Here is a 15617-nt window from a genome sequence, read left to right on the forward strand (position 1 = left end):
GGTAACTTGGATACGAAGCAATATTTTTCGACAAAAAGTGAAAAAGCAAATAGAAATTATAATTTAAATACTTTTTTATTTTACCAGGGTGAAAAATAATTGTTATCTTTCGATTATAATTTTTGTAAAAATTGTCACACACGAAGTGTGTTTTCAAACACAACAAAATGGACGATTGTTGATTGCTGTTTAATCTCGTTCTTTTTTCAACGATAATTGACGGTAATTTTCGGGGTTAAGAATGAATGAAAAAAAAAAGTCTCGCGTAACCCAAAAAAATCGAATACACAGTAAGTTCCTTTCGTAGAAAATTAAATCTGCTAAAACAGTTCCTCGATACTTTTGACCCCACTCAGATTTCGGAGAGGGAGAAAAAAAAAAATTCGAACGATTCTATAAATCAAAACGAAATCAAAGAAACGGAGTAAGTTAATCAATTGTTCAAACTGAATCGTATACTCAGGGTACACAAAAGTCTTGTCACGTTACACGTATAGCGAAAGTATTCAGTCTCCGAGTAAACACGTCGCGTGGTAAATTACAGCAAACAAGCGTGTGTACATGTATGGAAACAATACATAACGAATAGTAAACGAATGGCTCAACAGGTATAAAACGTAACTCACTTATCACCGAATATCGGTTTGCAAATGGATGATCCGTCGGCTGTTCGTCGATAATCCGGGCTCCACGGAAGATAGGAAAATCCGTGAACACCGTGCGTGGAAACTTTGCGTTGGCAATTTTCAACGCAACCTTCACATCGAGGGCCAATCAGCATGTGTAAACTTGAAGGAGCGGTCGTTGATCGTTTCGTTCAATTTTGTCAACATGGGCGACACCACTTTCATCATCATTACGACCACTATAACCATCGGCGTTATTATTATCGATTGTCATCAATCTCCTTACTGTACACTGAATCAGCGATTGAGATAATTGATTATTAAAATTGTTCCGCATCTGTATTACCTGCGTGGTATCATCGTTTAAATAACAATATCGATCTGAGCAACATTTATTGGAAATGAAAGCAAACGGTTAACAACAATAAAAAAAAAAAAAAAAATAAATAAATAAAAGACAAACAAAATTAATTCCGATTCCAATGACAACAAGAAAAAAATTCAATCAGTTTTGGACAACAGAAATAAAATTTTTTACATATCATAGTTGGCAAATTTTTTTCTTTTTCTTTTTTTGTATCGACATCACGTACATCCGATACTTCACCTGATTTTTGTTTTTATTACTATTACCTCTTCGACTTCACTTCTCTATTAAAGAAAGAATGAAAAAAAATCGCGAACGTCATATTTTATAAATATTGCACGATATTTTTTTTCTTTTTTTTTTTTATTTTGTAGCACTGGTCAACTATTATTATTGTTATTTAATCATTTTCACTACGATTGATCACAGGCTGCAGTTTATACGTTTCTTGGACGCGCACCATACACATGTTTCTTTTTCGTTGACCAATCCTCTTTAAATATTATCCGAATCGAATTTTATCCCGATCGCGAAAGATATGACTTTACAAGTATTTGTCTTCGCCAGTTATTCAAATTAAACAAGATAATGAGAAAGATAAAAAATTGTTTCGGGTCATTCATTGTTCGAAAATTATTGCTATTATTGTTGTTATCACTGTTTTTCTATCGATAAAAGCGATTCATACTGTGTATAATGAAAAAAAAACCCTGAATGAATATCAAAGAACACTTGACGAGTATTGAGAGAAGTGCAATTTGAGCTGAGAATTTTCCACCACCAATAATAGAATAAATGAATGAAAATGGATCGATTGAAAGAAGGAGAACTGAAAAATCCTAACAGAGCAGAAGCGGATGTAACAACAAAAGTTTGAAATTTTAAAAATAAGTATACGTAAAACAGAAATTTGATTAAAAATAATCGACAAAAATTTTCCCTCGAAATAGCAAGTAAATTTGAACAAAAAAAAAAAAATTAATAAATAAATAAATATTCAAGTAAACAAAAATTGCTATAACAGTGTGACAATATATTGCGTAACAAGTGTCGCGTCTTATCTGAAGGATGAAATAAGTACGTTTTTCCGGACGAAAATGATGATTGATAAAGAGCAAAATATTGCTATAAAGATGTTTGCATATCGCATAAAATTATATCATGCCACATGCCGATGAATTCATCGTACAAAGTGAATATCGCAAATCTCTGCCAAAAATAACAATAACAACAGCAATTATCGTATATTCGTACGAGACAATTGTTTATACCAATGAACGACGAATACTTGGAATTGGCTTTTCGAATTTCGACTTTGATTTTGATTTCTACGGCGAAGTTCACCTGGGCAGAGTCGAAGCTAGACTGACAAGGAGCGCAGAGAGCCGGATTTCATCGAGTCTGAACGTTCAACGCCGGACTGAACAGCGACCAAACTCGAGAGGGAAATTCACGTTTCACCGCACAGCCGCACAAGAGGATAAGAATTTGATCACGCGCGTCGAAAATATAAACAAAGCGCGCCCTTCTCGCTGCCTTGTAATACGGTGTAAATAAAATCATTAGTTTCCGCGATAACTGAAATAACAGTTCCGACATTGCACCGATATGAATCTGCATTTTCTGCATTCAGCTACATAGAGATAAATACATATACTCTGAAAATCGTGCGAATGTTTTTTTTCACAATTTTCTCTCGAAACGATTTAATTTTGCATCTAATTTTGCAATTCGGACTAGCTGTGTAAGGAGTTCATTTTTTGCGATCATTATTATTATTATCGGTGAGAAGTTTGCACGGATCGTGGAACTATGAATATTAATGACTGGACATTTTTTGCGAGGAAAAAATTTGATAATACTTTTGTCCCGTTATTTTTCAGAAAAAGAATATTTGCCGGGAAAGTGGTTTATGAAAATATACTTTAGAGTTATCCAGCGAAGAATCTGAATAATTTTTAACAATGATGATGATAATAATAATGAGAAAAACTGATTGTAAGTCGTTTGAAATACGGCAATAGTACGGAAGATGGAATGAATATAAATATACATAATGTGAAATACAGATGATATAAATAAATCAATCCTTCATATCATTTCACAAATTGTTTATCAATGTAGATGAAATTTTCGAATCTATTGATATTCCAATATAATAATGAATTGAGATAACAGCACGGAACAGCTTCAATAATTAATATAGTTGAATTTTCATCGTCATGCGAAAGAAAAACAAGAACAGGAGGAAAACGAAGTGAGAGAAAAAATGTGAAAAAAAAATCAAGACATACTGATATATTCGGGTCCCTGTTTCTATTTAAAAATTTTGAGACTGACATTCCGCCTACGGTGGTTCATTATGGCACGTGTCTAGAGACTTGAGATACATATATGCAAGGTGCATCGTTTTAATCGATCCAGTCGAATATCCCGAAAACCAAAAGTGTGAATAAAAAATGTTTCTGACAAAAGCTGTAAGATTCGGAAGGGAAAAGAAGATGAAAATGTCAGATTTGCCGTGAGTGGACCCGCCGAGGTCAGATGAAGGTCAATTTGGCTTTATTAAAAACAAAATAGTACATTTTTATTTCATCGGCATCTGAAGGGGCATCAAATTTTGCATCAGCAAGTACTTTTATTTTCAATTTCCTGGATTATTTGATCAATTCAATTTGTGATTTTAATTTTTGAGCTTCAATTTGATTAATTTGAAATTTTTTCACTTCAATTATATTTAAAAGAATGTTTGTTTATTTTTTTGGAAACTTTGAAAATGAAAAATCATTTGTAAACCATATTTACGGTAGCAAATTGCTTGCAGTTACATAAATCACTTCAATAAATGTTCGAAACCATTTCCGCGCATTTCAATGCACCGTTGAGCTCTCCTTTGAAATTGTTCGACTACGGATTGTAGCACGGCTGTCGAAATAGCGGGACGCCCCGCCTGACAATGCGATAATTTGCTATCCTGAATACGGTTCACGAACAACCTTTTATATTCAAAGTTTCTGATGAGACAGGCAAACATTCTTTTAAAAATACTTGAAACGAAGAAATTTTTATTTAACAAAAAAATAAACTGAAAAATTTGAAACATGTGTTTAAAAAAATGATACAATCGAGAAAATTAAAGACAAAACTTGAAAAAAGTTGTAAATAATTGGAAAGAAAAGGTAAGTGGAAGCGTTCGCGTCGCTGCTCCTGTCAGATGCACGCCTCTGCGAATCCTGCTGAACATGCAAAACTCATCAACCAAGTGCGACAAAAACCTTCCGCGGCAACTTGACCGGCTCGTATCTCCACCTGTCGAGTTTAGGTGGTAAAGATGCATTTTCTGATGCGGAATGTAACGCCCTTTCAGAAGCCGATGAAAAAGATATGCTGTTCGGCTTGAAAAAAAAAAAAAAACCAAGTGAACCGTCATCTGATCACGAGAAATCTGACACTCTCATCTTCTTTCCTCCTTCGAACCTGACAACTCTTTTCTGAAACATTGTTCACTCACAACTTTTCATTTTCGAGACATTCGTCTGGATTGATTAAAATGAGATACCCTGTATACGGTCCGTATCTTCCCTCCTTGAATTTCCTCATGCAAATTATACACACGTCAAATCCAGATGGGAGGCAGACACCCTCGCTTCTACAGATATAATACGTAATTATATTACACCTACGCTCCCTTTGCGAGGTTTTAAACAAAAACCATACACGCCATCTTATCCCTCAACGTACAACAAGGTTGGCATTTCAGACAGATGTGCGATACTTGAGGGAACGTTCTAGTGTCGAATTTTCATAAAATTTTTGATTGATCGTAATTTGACAATTTATATCAAAATTCCGCACTCGAAACTTAAAACGCATTTTTCTCGAAACGTGGTTTTTCAAAACCACGTTTTGAAAATTAAATTCATTTCGTCAATTTCGACTAAACAAAGAAGAAAAAAAAAAAAGAAGAAACCTTTACAACAAGATAGCAGCTTTCACACTGACTAATAATCTTTTTACAAATTTTGTTTCAGATAATATTTGAGGCCGCAATCGTGTACACCGAGAGGACGCTTTTTTCAAACATTTTCAATCGTTAAAAAAATATTTAAAAAAACAAAAAACAATTAAATGTGAAAAAATTATTTTCTGTTCTTCACAAGTGACGTAAATAAAATCAAACCGATTTGGATATTTTAACCATCGAATAAAAAACCCACGAAAATCAGCTATTTCTCTACCTGTTACAATGAATACTGAATACTTAATTATGCGCGTTTACATTTCCTAGTAAATTTGTTAAAATAAATGTATCGATCTTGGTGAATTTGGACCACTTGAATTATTGCTGTCAATGCAGTACGTATGTATATATACATATATATAATTCCACGTACGAACGGGCATATCAATTATAACTGATTGAATTTCTGGGTCTGGAGGATAATCGTGAATTGTCAATTAAGTAATAAATTAACTACCCCGATTTGCACTCTGCTTAATTATTATCCAAGCTTTCCTGCAGTGAGTATAACTGTAATTTCGATATGCGATCCGATAATACGTTAAACTGCAGCGAGTCAATGATATACAAGATTCTCTCTCAACTTGATCCCAATCAACTACATGATTGCGTATCATGGTCATCGGCTTCGATTGCGGTTTGTCAAATTCATCGATTCCGTACCGAAATACCTCGTATGTATATACATATATAGCGTGCATCGTCGTTGACATGTGTACCTACAAGTGGTACACGATTGATTGCTGTTACATTAATATCTGACCAATGAATCGAATCAAGTGACGATACTCGTTGCGAAAAGTTGATATTAATAACTGTAACAATCGTCACTTGATCATCTTCGATCTCGCGACAATTTCGACGAGCTGTGTACGATCATGGCTACCGCGGTTATTTCACCCGCGGAAACTCAATGCAACATTCTTCTATATTTATTTTATTAAGCTATCAGACATGTACATCCGATGTAACAAATGAAATTTTTCTCAGTGTATAATTATTACAATTTTCTTTTTATTCACGTACGTAAAACTTTCTTTAAAGTACTGGTTTAAAAAGTATACTTTGTAAAAAGATACGATCTGTGAATCGAAGGATTGTCGCGATAAACTTGTGAGGAAAATAAGGAAATAAAATTAAAAAAGAAATTAAAAAAAAATACAGGAACACAAATGAGTGTGTAAACAAATTAGAATCCCGTGAAACACACAAATTATTTTACTACAAGTGTGAACAAATATCGCAACACAAAAACCTTCGTCACGATGCGTGTATAACACACGCAATTGCACGTGTGTGTATTCGATATATTACATGTTTTGTGCGTGCGCGCGTATATGTGTGAAAGAGAGACAGAGTCGATTAATCCATAGACACCTCGAATGAATTTCGCCTCGTTTCTCCGCTGATCACGTTACACAGGAAGAAGACTCGTGCGTTAACCCGCAATATAATTATCCGTGGGAATTTATTACGTGTGCCTTTGATGTGTTCGACGCGCCGTCGCGCGTATTAAGGAAGACTAATTTCTAACTTATTTCTAGACAAGAAACTCGACCGGAAAATGTGTGTACGTATATGGCGCGTTCCAAGTCAATTCAATCCTCACCCTCTTCGACGTGGTCCGCGATTTTTTTTTTTTAATTCTTTTATTGTTGTTCCAACTCTAAAAATGATTCTTTTTTCTTTACAGATTTTTCCTACCCTCCCCGATGCCCTCGCAACTCGTTAAATAATGACATTTTGACAATGATTGGGACATTTTCGAAAATTGTGAAAAAAAATTACACAAATTTGGTGATCAAGAACAAAAATTCTCCAACTAAAATTGAAGTGGGCAAGCAAAACGATAATTTCTGTAATAAGTTTGTAATAAATTGACAAATCTTTTTTAGTCATTTTGATTTTTTCTTTTTGAAAATTCGACGTTGAATTATATATTCCCTAATACAACGACAATCTGGAAATTTTTATTAAATTTTATTTTCAAAAATAAACCACTTTGAATTTTCAATGCCTTTTCAATTTTATACATGATGTGTTCGAGACGTCCTCTCCGAATAGCAAAGCCTCTATGGCCGACACGGATCGGCGTCAGTTCGCGATGAAACGCGTAATGTGAAGAAATTTGAAAGTCTATTATTCACTAACGAATATTATTCGTTGTAATATCAACTCATGTGAGATTTTAATCGGGCTTGACGAGCGAGTAACTTCTTATTTTTAAATATACTACACACCGACCTTTCCGACAATAAATCTTACGGCTTCCAAAGGTACAGTGCAAGCTTTTGATCGCTAAGATTATAATAATTCCTACAGAAATACTGCGATATAAAATTACTGTTGGAACGACTGTAATTACAATACGTCGATTATCCTTAAATTCGTAAATTTCATTTGAATTACGGATAAGCAGTAAAGCAAACATTTATAACAAAAGTCTTTTCGTTTGGTGGGCGTTTTTTTTAATTTGGTCCCTCTCTCTCTCTCTCTCTCTCTCTCTCTCTCTCGTTCGCTTTCTTTACGAAGACCAAACGGGCCGCGAAAAAAATCCAAATTTGAATTCACGTCTCACAAGTGAAATTGACGATCATAATAAACGCATTTTATCGAAAATGATGACGATCTGTTTCATTTCAACGCTCGCATTATATTGTATACATCTAATGTATTGTATAGGCATGCGTAGTATACAGGCGTGTACCGTGTATAATTATCACACCTGGAACACCGCTCGTCATCTTATCGATAGATTTTTCGCATACCATATTTATTATAAATCAATTAGTGCAATACGAATGTACAAGTATAATTCGCAGATTGAACGGTATATCTCTTTTTTCGTTTGACGAAAATCGCAGAAGAGATGGAGAGAAAAAAAAAAACATTCATATTCGAATTTTTTTTTTAGCAAAAATGAATAAACTTGATAATTACTTCGAAAATAAAAATACGCTCTCACCAAAAACATTGAGCATCGCGTCACACAAATTTTTTCACTTCAAGTGTTTACACGTGTACGGTTTGTCAGTAAATTTGCGTATAAGCTGGTGCTGATTTTCATTTGTTTTCATATCTTCCTCAACTCGACGTTTTCTTCTTCTCTACAGTTTTTGCGTCGGAGCTAATTAAAAGAGCCGAGAGATGACGGTTTCGTTTGTTTTCTTTTTGTCAATTAAATTGCAGACAAACGAGAAGCGGGTACGGAAGGAAAAGAAAACAAAAAAAAAAAGAAGATACGCAGAGGTAAAGAAATATTGTCTGTGAATAACAATGATTATACCAACCAATGTGTTAGAGTATACAAATTATCATCGAAGATTCATAGACAGGTTCCATACTTGTAAATATTATTTATTAATCCAAGAACCGAGAAGTAATTGTCCGTAACCCGAGACAAATTGAAAAATTCAATTTAACGTAATAACAGATTAACAATATGTGTGTGTATATATATAAACAAATAAAATACGGTTTTTCAATTGGAGAAAATGTACGTGTACCTTTTTTCCCTGTGATTCTGAACTCCATAAATTGGAAATAAACTGAAAAAAATTTCAGAACGAGATGCATTATATACCTAAATTTTCGCATAGCTATGTTTGGGTTGAAAGGAATGAGCCGCGCTTTCGTTCGTCTTTGTTACCCGGCAGGATAAGATAAGAGAAAAAAGCGAAAGGAAAAACGCCAAAATCACTTTTACACAAGGGGCAAGACTTCAGAGGAAACTCTGCACCGCATTTCCGTTTCTTTCTTCTTTTTCTTTTTTTTTCTTTTTTTTTTTCTTAGAAAACACGCCCGGATGTGCGGGTATGCGTGTGTGTGTGTGTGTGTGTGTAGAAAGGCATACCAATGGACGGGAGTAAATTGACTTTTATGCCTTGCAGGAAAAATCCAATACCCTGCTTGAAATTCGTTTCCGGCCTAATTTCGAAAAGCTCCTGAAGACTGGAAGAAGAAATAATCCTGAACACGATATTCGTTCCAACAGCGGTTCACCGCATTTCGTTGGAAACGATCATGATGGGAAGCGGATAATTTCCTCCGTCGATAATCGCCGCGATATACACGCCGTCAATTTTATACTTTACTTTATCCTGGTTTTTTTTTGTTCGCCGTATATTCAAGGTGATAAGCAAACAGTTTTATTTTACTCTTCTTCAAGCCGATGTCTTTTTTTACCGACAAAATATTTCCTGCCCGGTCTAAAAATTATCCCGTGTTTTATGGCTAGATACTCCCGTGTAATCATTGTATATGGGGCATTATCTTAATTGATATCCGATAAGATTTTTAGGTCGAATTTTTTTATATGCTGGCCATTTTCTCAAGTAATTTATTCCGCCGATCAAAGGGAGCATCCGATATTGTTTTTTTTTTTTTTTTTTTGGAAATTTTCAATCCATGGTGCTAGTTGGTTATCAATTTTTGTAAAATTTCTCGCACAAATTTTGTACATGCTGTTTTTCATCTTGAGTCATAGATTAATTTTGAAAAAAAATATGAAAACTTTGAAAATGAAAAAAAGAGGCTTCGTCGGGGGAAGTTTAGAAAATTTAGCGATTTTTACAACATGCAATTATTGCACATCTATTCTATTTAATTTTTAGAATCTTTGATTTAAGTTGAAAAAATATAGACTCGATTTTTTTCATCGTCTCACTTCGTCCTCAACCTTTTTCGTTTGAAACATGTAAACAGGTATATTTTTCGCAAATTTATAAGTCGAGAATAAATCGGATCGAAATTTTGAAAAACAAATTTCGAATTTTGTTTCTAACACGTACGGAATGAACCGAGAGATCTAAAAAAATTAGACGACAAAACCGTACCCGATTAGAAAAAAAAAATAACCCCCCATATATTCCCCAATTTTCACACATCGATTCCACTACCCGATTATTTCATTACACAGGCAATAATTTTTTACCACCTCGACGCGTGTTCGATAAGCATCTACATGATATACATATATGTATATACATAAATCTATACGAGCGTAATTCCATCATCATGTGGAAAATTTTTTTCGTTATTAATTATCCGTCACTTCAGCGTGAATATATAAACATGCGTAACAATTGCCGAAAAGAAATTTTCCCCCCGTTCGTTACGATAATTTTTTCGTAATAATTCGCGATAGACGTGTGAAAAAAAGACAAAAAAAATAACAATCGGCAAGGCTTTAAAAAATTTTGCAATCTTACACGCAAAGCGCAGCTTTGAGCTTCCCGAAATTCTCTGTAATCGACGGTGTATAATAATCGTATCACCGAGATTTGCGTAAAATCGTAAAATCAAACCAAGTTATGTGGGTGTGTATACGCATGCAGTGAAATGCCGGGAAATTTAAACTAAAACTACGTAATTCCCTTGGCCCGAAGTTAGCAAGATTTCTTGTTGCGTAAACAAAATAACAGGCGTACATCATCCACTCGACGTGCAACCGGCGCCTGCTCGACGAGTACCAACGTAATATTGTAACATGTTCCACGATCCGTTAATACGATCCCGCCCCCGAAAATTCTCGCTACCTATTTCAGCTTTCTTGGCGGTTAGTTTTATTCACTGGGTTTCCTGTTTTTACTACGATTTTTCACCGTAATTTCAACTGGAAGGAATTGAAAATTTACAGTAGCTTTTTTTATCCATGAATCCGTGCATATTCGATACAATGTTTTGTGTAATATTCGATTTAAAAATTTCATGGTCCGTCGATTTTTATTATATTTCCTTCAATCGGTACTTCGAGTTGTAAGTAAATTTTTCCACTATTTTTATGACGATACGTTGAAAATCCAAACCTGAAATCGAATGTGTAGGTATGATGTAAATTTTTAAAAATTATAAAACAGTATTCAAAATGACGAGTTCATCTAACGTGCGACTGATGAATTTTTGTACCTTTCTTTGAACGATGTAAAATGTAAAAAAGTGTGATCCAACGATAAATCGATAATTTCCTTTTAAAATTCTCCAAGGTATGTACGATGATAATGATAATAACCAAATTCGTAGAGACTTGAGTTGAATTATGAGCAATATGGCTGGGAAGATTGACGAGCTTTTATCTATATAGAAATCTCGTAATTTACGCACGGTTTTCTTCTAGCTAATACGGGTTTAATGTACCTTGTGTATATACACTGACGTATTTAATGTGTATACATGAACACATGGTGTAAAAGTTGATGAAATTTCCGCGAATCGACAGAAACAGTTTTGAATTTTCATACCGCTGGTGTTATATCTCGACATAGTTAAAATAACAATTTAATACCGAATCATTAAACCACGACTCATTATTATATAATTATAAACTGCCTATCAACTGGCGGAAATTTCGATATCTGTTCAATGTGTTCGATTTTTTCGTTCTCCATTTCGTAAAAATGTGGTTTACAATTATTTTTTTTTTTTTCTTTCATCGTTTTGAAAATTTTTTAAAATCGCTTTGACTTTATTTCCGATTTTTAACACCGCAATTACTTCCCTGATTCAATACTATTTCTCACGTGTATTATAAATGACACGCATAAACAATGTATTCGTATATACGGAGGTTCAATTAATTGACGATAATTAATCGTATTATATTTCCCAAGATTTGGAAGAAAAGCATGCGGTTCGAATTCAAGGATAACTCGGTTTTTTTTTTTTTTCTTCTTCTCTTTTATTCACCTTTTTTACTCACCGGATTGAAGAAATCGCGTATGAATTAACTTTGACCGCTGCAGTTGTCGAACCGACGGTGTCGATTTGTCAAATAAGGAATTGGTGAGAAAAAAAAATTCTCCAAAGGATAATGTAATGAATGGGTGTTATATGTATATGTGTTTGTGAATATAATAACGCGGTACTGCAGAAAATGATATGAGAAATGTAAGATTTTTTCAGGTCATTCTGGAATATCATTAGATTGTAATGGGAAAAGTCTGCTGCATTAGATCGAACGCATTTCGCCATAATATTGCCAATCAATGCCGAATCAATCGTCTGCAACTTTCATTTTCTGCTGCACAGGAAATATAATGGATACAAATCTTGGGATAATTGTTTAGTAGTTCGAGTCCATTCGATTCAAGAGCGAACGAAATAACTTAAAAACGCATATATTTTGCAAGGTCGAGTCTCTGGTGTGATAAATATTTGACACGCAATAAATAGAATGAAAAATTATATTATTGATGTATAATTACGAATTGATGTTGTACAACAATAGTGATTATATAGTATAAATAAATAAAATATAAAAAGTAAATATAACAAAATGAATTATGTGTAATATCAGAGTTTAAATAATATTATAATATAATATAAGTAGCGTAGTTGAATTTTAAATACAATTCGATTATATTGTATACTTTGAAAAAATTTCGGATAACCGGAGAATGAATAATGTCAGCGAGTGATCATTTTTACAGGCATATAAATAAAATATACAAATATAGTGTGCGTGAAAAATGTAAAACAATTTATAATCGTTTTTTTTTTTTTTTTTCAAGAATATTAAATAAATTATTTACAACTAGAATAATTGACGGACGTTTTGAAATCGTTTGAAGAAAACATCCGAAAATTTTATGTCACAGCCGATTTAATTAAAATCAATTTACGATTTCAATCGTTCTTTTCGTCCCTTTCTCTACTTCCGACACTTCGTTTATTCGTTGTAATAAGAAACTAACGAAATACGGTGAGTTTGAAAAAAAATCGCAACAATTATTCGCAAGCTCGTTAAGTCGACAAAACTTGACCAATAATAATAATAATAGTGACTGGACCGAAATTAATAATGCCTTGGTAAAACGAATGTACATATGTATATATATAATTATACGCTTACAGAAAAATCTCAAAGGCAATTAATGAATGGGGAAAAATCTGAGGAAAATACAATGTAACGCAAAATCACGTACAATAATGATAATAATTAATAATTTACTACAACTCAGGATTGGTTTTCAAAGTTTTCTCATCAGGACGCTGCCTTGAATAAATTGTAGCGATTAATCGGACAGACGTATGAAAAAAGTCGTGGGTAGAAATAAAGAAAGAGGAAGAAATCAGTTTCTGTAATGGCAGCAGCATCCCGAAGGGATTTGTAAAGGTCTGAAGACAAGTGCAGGCTTTTCATTCACCTTATCCAACGTGTAAACGTATCGTTCGATATAATGCTGTTTGCAAACCGACGCGTTTTTGGCGTTTAGACCGTCGGTGATTCCACTCACATTTTCGCAATGTGACTCAGTAGTGTTGCTGTGGGAAAAAGAAACAAGAGATTGGCAAACACGTTTCAACGGGTGACTTATTTGCCGGAATAACGGAGTTCGTCTTGAAATTAAAAATCTATAGCAAAAAAAAATTAAAATTAAAAAAAAAAAAAAAAAGTCGCTTTATCGTAAATCGTGTTCACCGATTACTCGCATTGGGAATAAAATCAAAGGTGAAAAGAAAACACCTGTACGTTAATACTCACACGCAATGAATGCTTTTAAACTTCTGAACGTATTCCGGTGTCTGCAATACGTAGTACCAAGTTCCGTTTACAGCAATAGCTTTATCCTCTTGGAAGCTTGTCTGCGGGAAAATATGCCAAAGAATGTTATTTAATCGGTTGCAATTGAACGGTAAAAATTGTACGAATTCCGTTAATGAACAAGGTAATCGTTTTTCATACCTTTCCGCAATTTTATTCTAATCGTATTAACCAAAACTCACCGTCGTTCTGCACAAATTTTTAACATCCTCGGTAGCGCTGCTTCTTGAGCCTACATTGATCTGAAAAAAACAAAAACAACAACACTCGGGTTATCACTATTTTTCGTTTTTTCTTGTGGTTTTTTTTTTTTTTTCTTTTTTTTTTCTAATATCTACGGTTCATCGTTGTCTTTCGAATGAAACAAAACGAGCGTCGTATTTATTTGAAAAGGTATTATATATTTGCCAGATTAAAGTTATACGCAATAACGCGTTGTGAAAATTTTCAATAATTGACTAAAATGTGTAATCACTACAGTAAGCTATTAATTGACTTGTATAATTATCATTCTATGATTATTTATCCGACGTAAAGGTAATAATTAAATCAACTAACCGGGTTCGACGGAGGCAACATTATCACGTTGTCTTCCTTCAGCTTTCGAACCAACTGCTCAACGATTTCCATTGGATAATATTCCGTTTTACTGCAAGCAGTTTTCCCCTCGCATTCGGCGGGCACTTTTGGCTTGAACATTTCTTCCTGCATCATATTCTCGTTCTTCCGAGCCACGGCTGCAAATTCGCAATTCACGATGCAATATGTATTTTTTTCTTTGAATAGTTTTTGTTTTTCATTCGTTACGCAAGTATGCACGTATTTCAAAGTTAAGATGTTTTTTGTTTTCACGTCTATTGTGAAAAGCGGAACGAAACGCAAGTGTAGAAAGTAAGTGAGAAAAGTGAGACATGCGAATGCATGATGAGAGAAAATTGACAAAAGAAAAATTTTTCTTTTACCGTCATCAGCTGTCTCTCCCTGTCTGGAGTTGATCGTTCCTTCGAAGCGAGCGTCGTTATAGTCCAAATCATTCCTAGACTTGAAAGCAGCGTCGATCCATTGCTTGGGAGTCAACTTTTTTTTGCTATAATCGTTGCTTGTCAAAGCATCAACTTCGCTTTCTTTTGGGATTGAAAGATGATTATCATAACTGAATGATGGTTCCCGATTCTCCGCGTCAAATGCGTCGCGATGTTTAACCCCGTGTTCGTTTATCACGCCGTAATTAACTGTCAACTGGATCGGACTTTTGTAGAGATAAAGATCGGGATTTTTTCTTTCGTCATTCAACAAGACGGTGGAATCAAAATTCTTTTTAGATTGAAATCCCCGGAATCCGAGCCCCCAACGATACTCGTTTCGGACGGAATTCGCAAACTGGACAACCTGTAGGAACAAAAAGATTCAACTTAAATAAACGTTGTCGAATATTATCGAGGATAGGGGAAACAAATTGCGGATATTTTTTTCAACAAAGTTTTTTCAAATCGAGAGAGAGAGAGAGAAAAAAAACATTATACGATAGATTTTATATGCAAAAGAAAATATTGAAATATTTTTACGACGATTTTTTTTTTCCTCTTCTCGTTGTAGAAACTGATCAGACTTGAAAATTATTTAGCCATCTTTGTAAGACTTTTTTAATTCTTTTCATTGAATAAAGATTATTATTCACTTAAAACACCTTGGAGATTTCGTTACTCGAAAATTCATTCGTTCATTAATTTTATCAAATACCTGCAACTATTGACTTTCTATATTTATCAGATAAAACTATTCCCTGCGTTTGATGCAATTAATCACTTTGGATAATATACGTTGACTGGTCTCGCGTATTTTTTTTTTTTTTTTGTACGCACATCTTATGCGTTATCTGGATTTTACAAAAACTAGGCAATGACGTGTAAAACAGAATGTTATTTAACCAAATACTTATTATATAATAAAAGAATAATACGATGAGCGATGAGAAATTACTTTTAAAAAATTCCAGATTTTTCCGTTCAACATTGACGTATAATATTGTTCAAAGTACAAAAAACATTTAGATGTGTAGAA

General features: G+C 33.9%; 1 protein-coding gene across 2 annotated transcripts in view; it reads right to left on the reverse strand.

Moving 5' to 3' along the window:
* LOC124181694 (RYamide receptor) overlaps nucleotides 1-13559 on the reverse strand; it is a 105422-nt gene extending 91863 nt beyond the window's left edge. The window contains exons 1-3 of one of the 2 annotated variants that reach the window (XM_046568488.1): nucleotides 2265-2497; nucleotides 1234-1551; nucleotides 627-972 (exon numbers count right to left, since the gene is read on the reverse strand). The gene's annotated coding sequence lies outside the window, so the exon portion shown is untranslated. Of the gene's footprint in view, nucleotides 1-626; nucleotides 973-1233; nucleotides 1552-2264; nucleotides 2498-13496 lie in introns of those variants that run through there. The other variant, XM_046568487.1, reaches the window with a different exon arrangement.
* Between the last annotated feature and the right edge of the window lie 2058 nt (nucleotides 13560-15617).

The sequence above is a fragment of the Neodiprion fabricii genome, chromosome 4 (assembly GCF_021155785.1).
Source record: "Neodiprion fabricii isolate iyNeoFabr1 chromosome 4, iyNeoFabr1.1, whole genome shotgun sequence".
NCBI classification, from domain to species: Eukaryota; Metazoa; Arthropoda; class Insecta; order Hymenoptera; family Diprionidae; genus Neodiprion; species Neodiprion fabricii.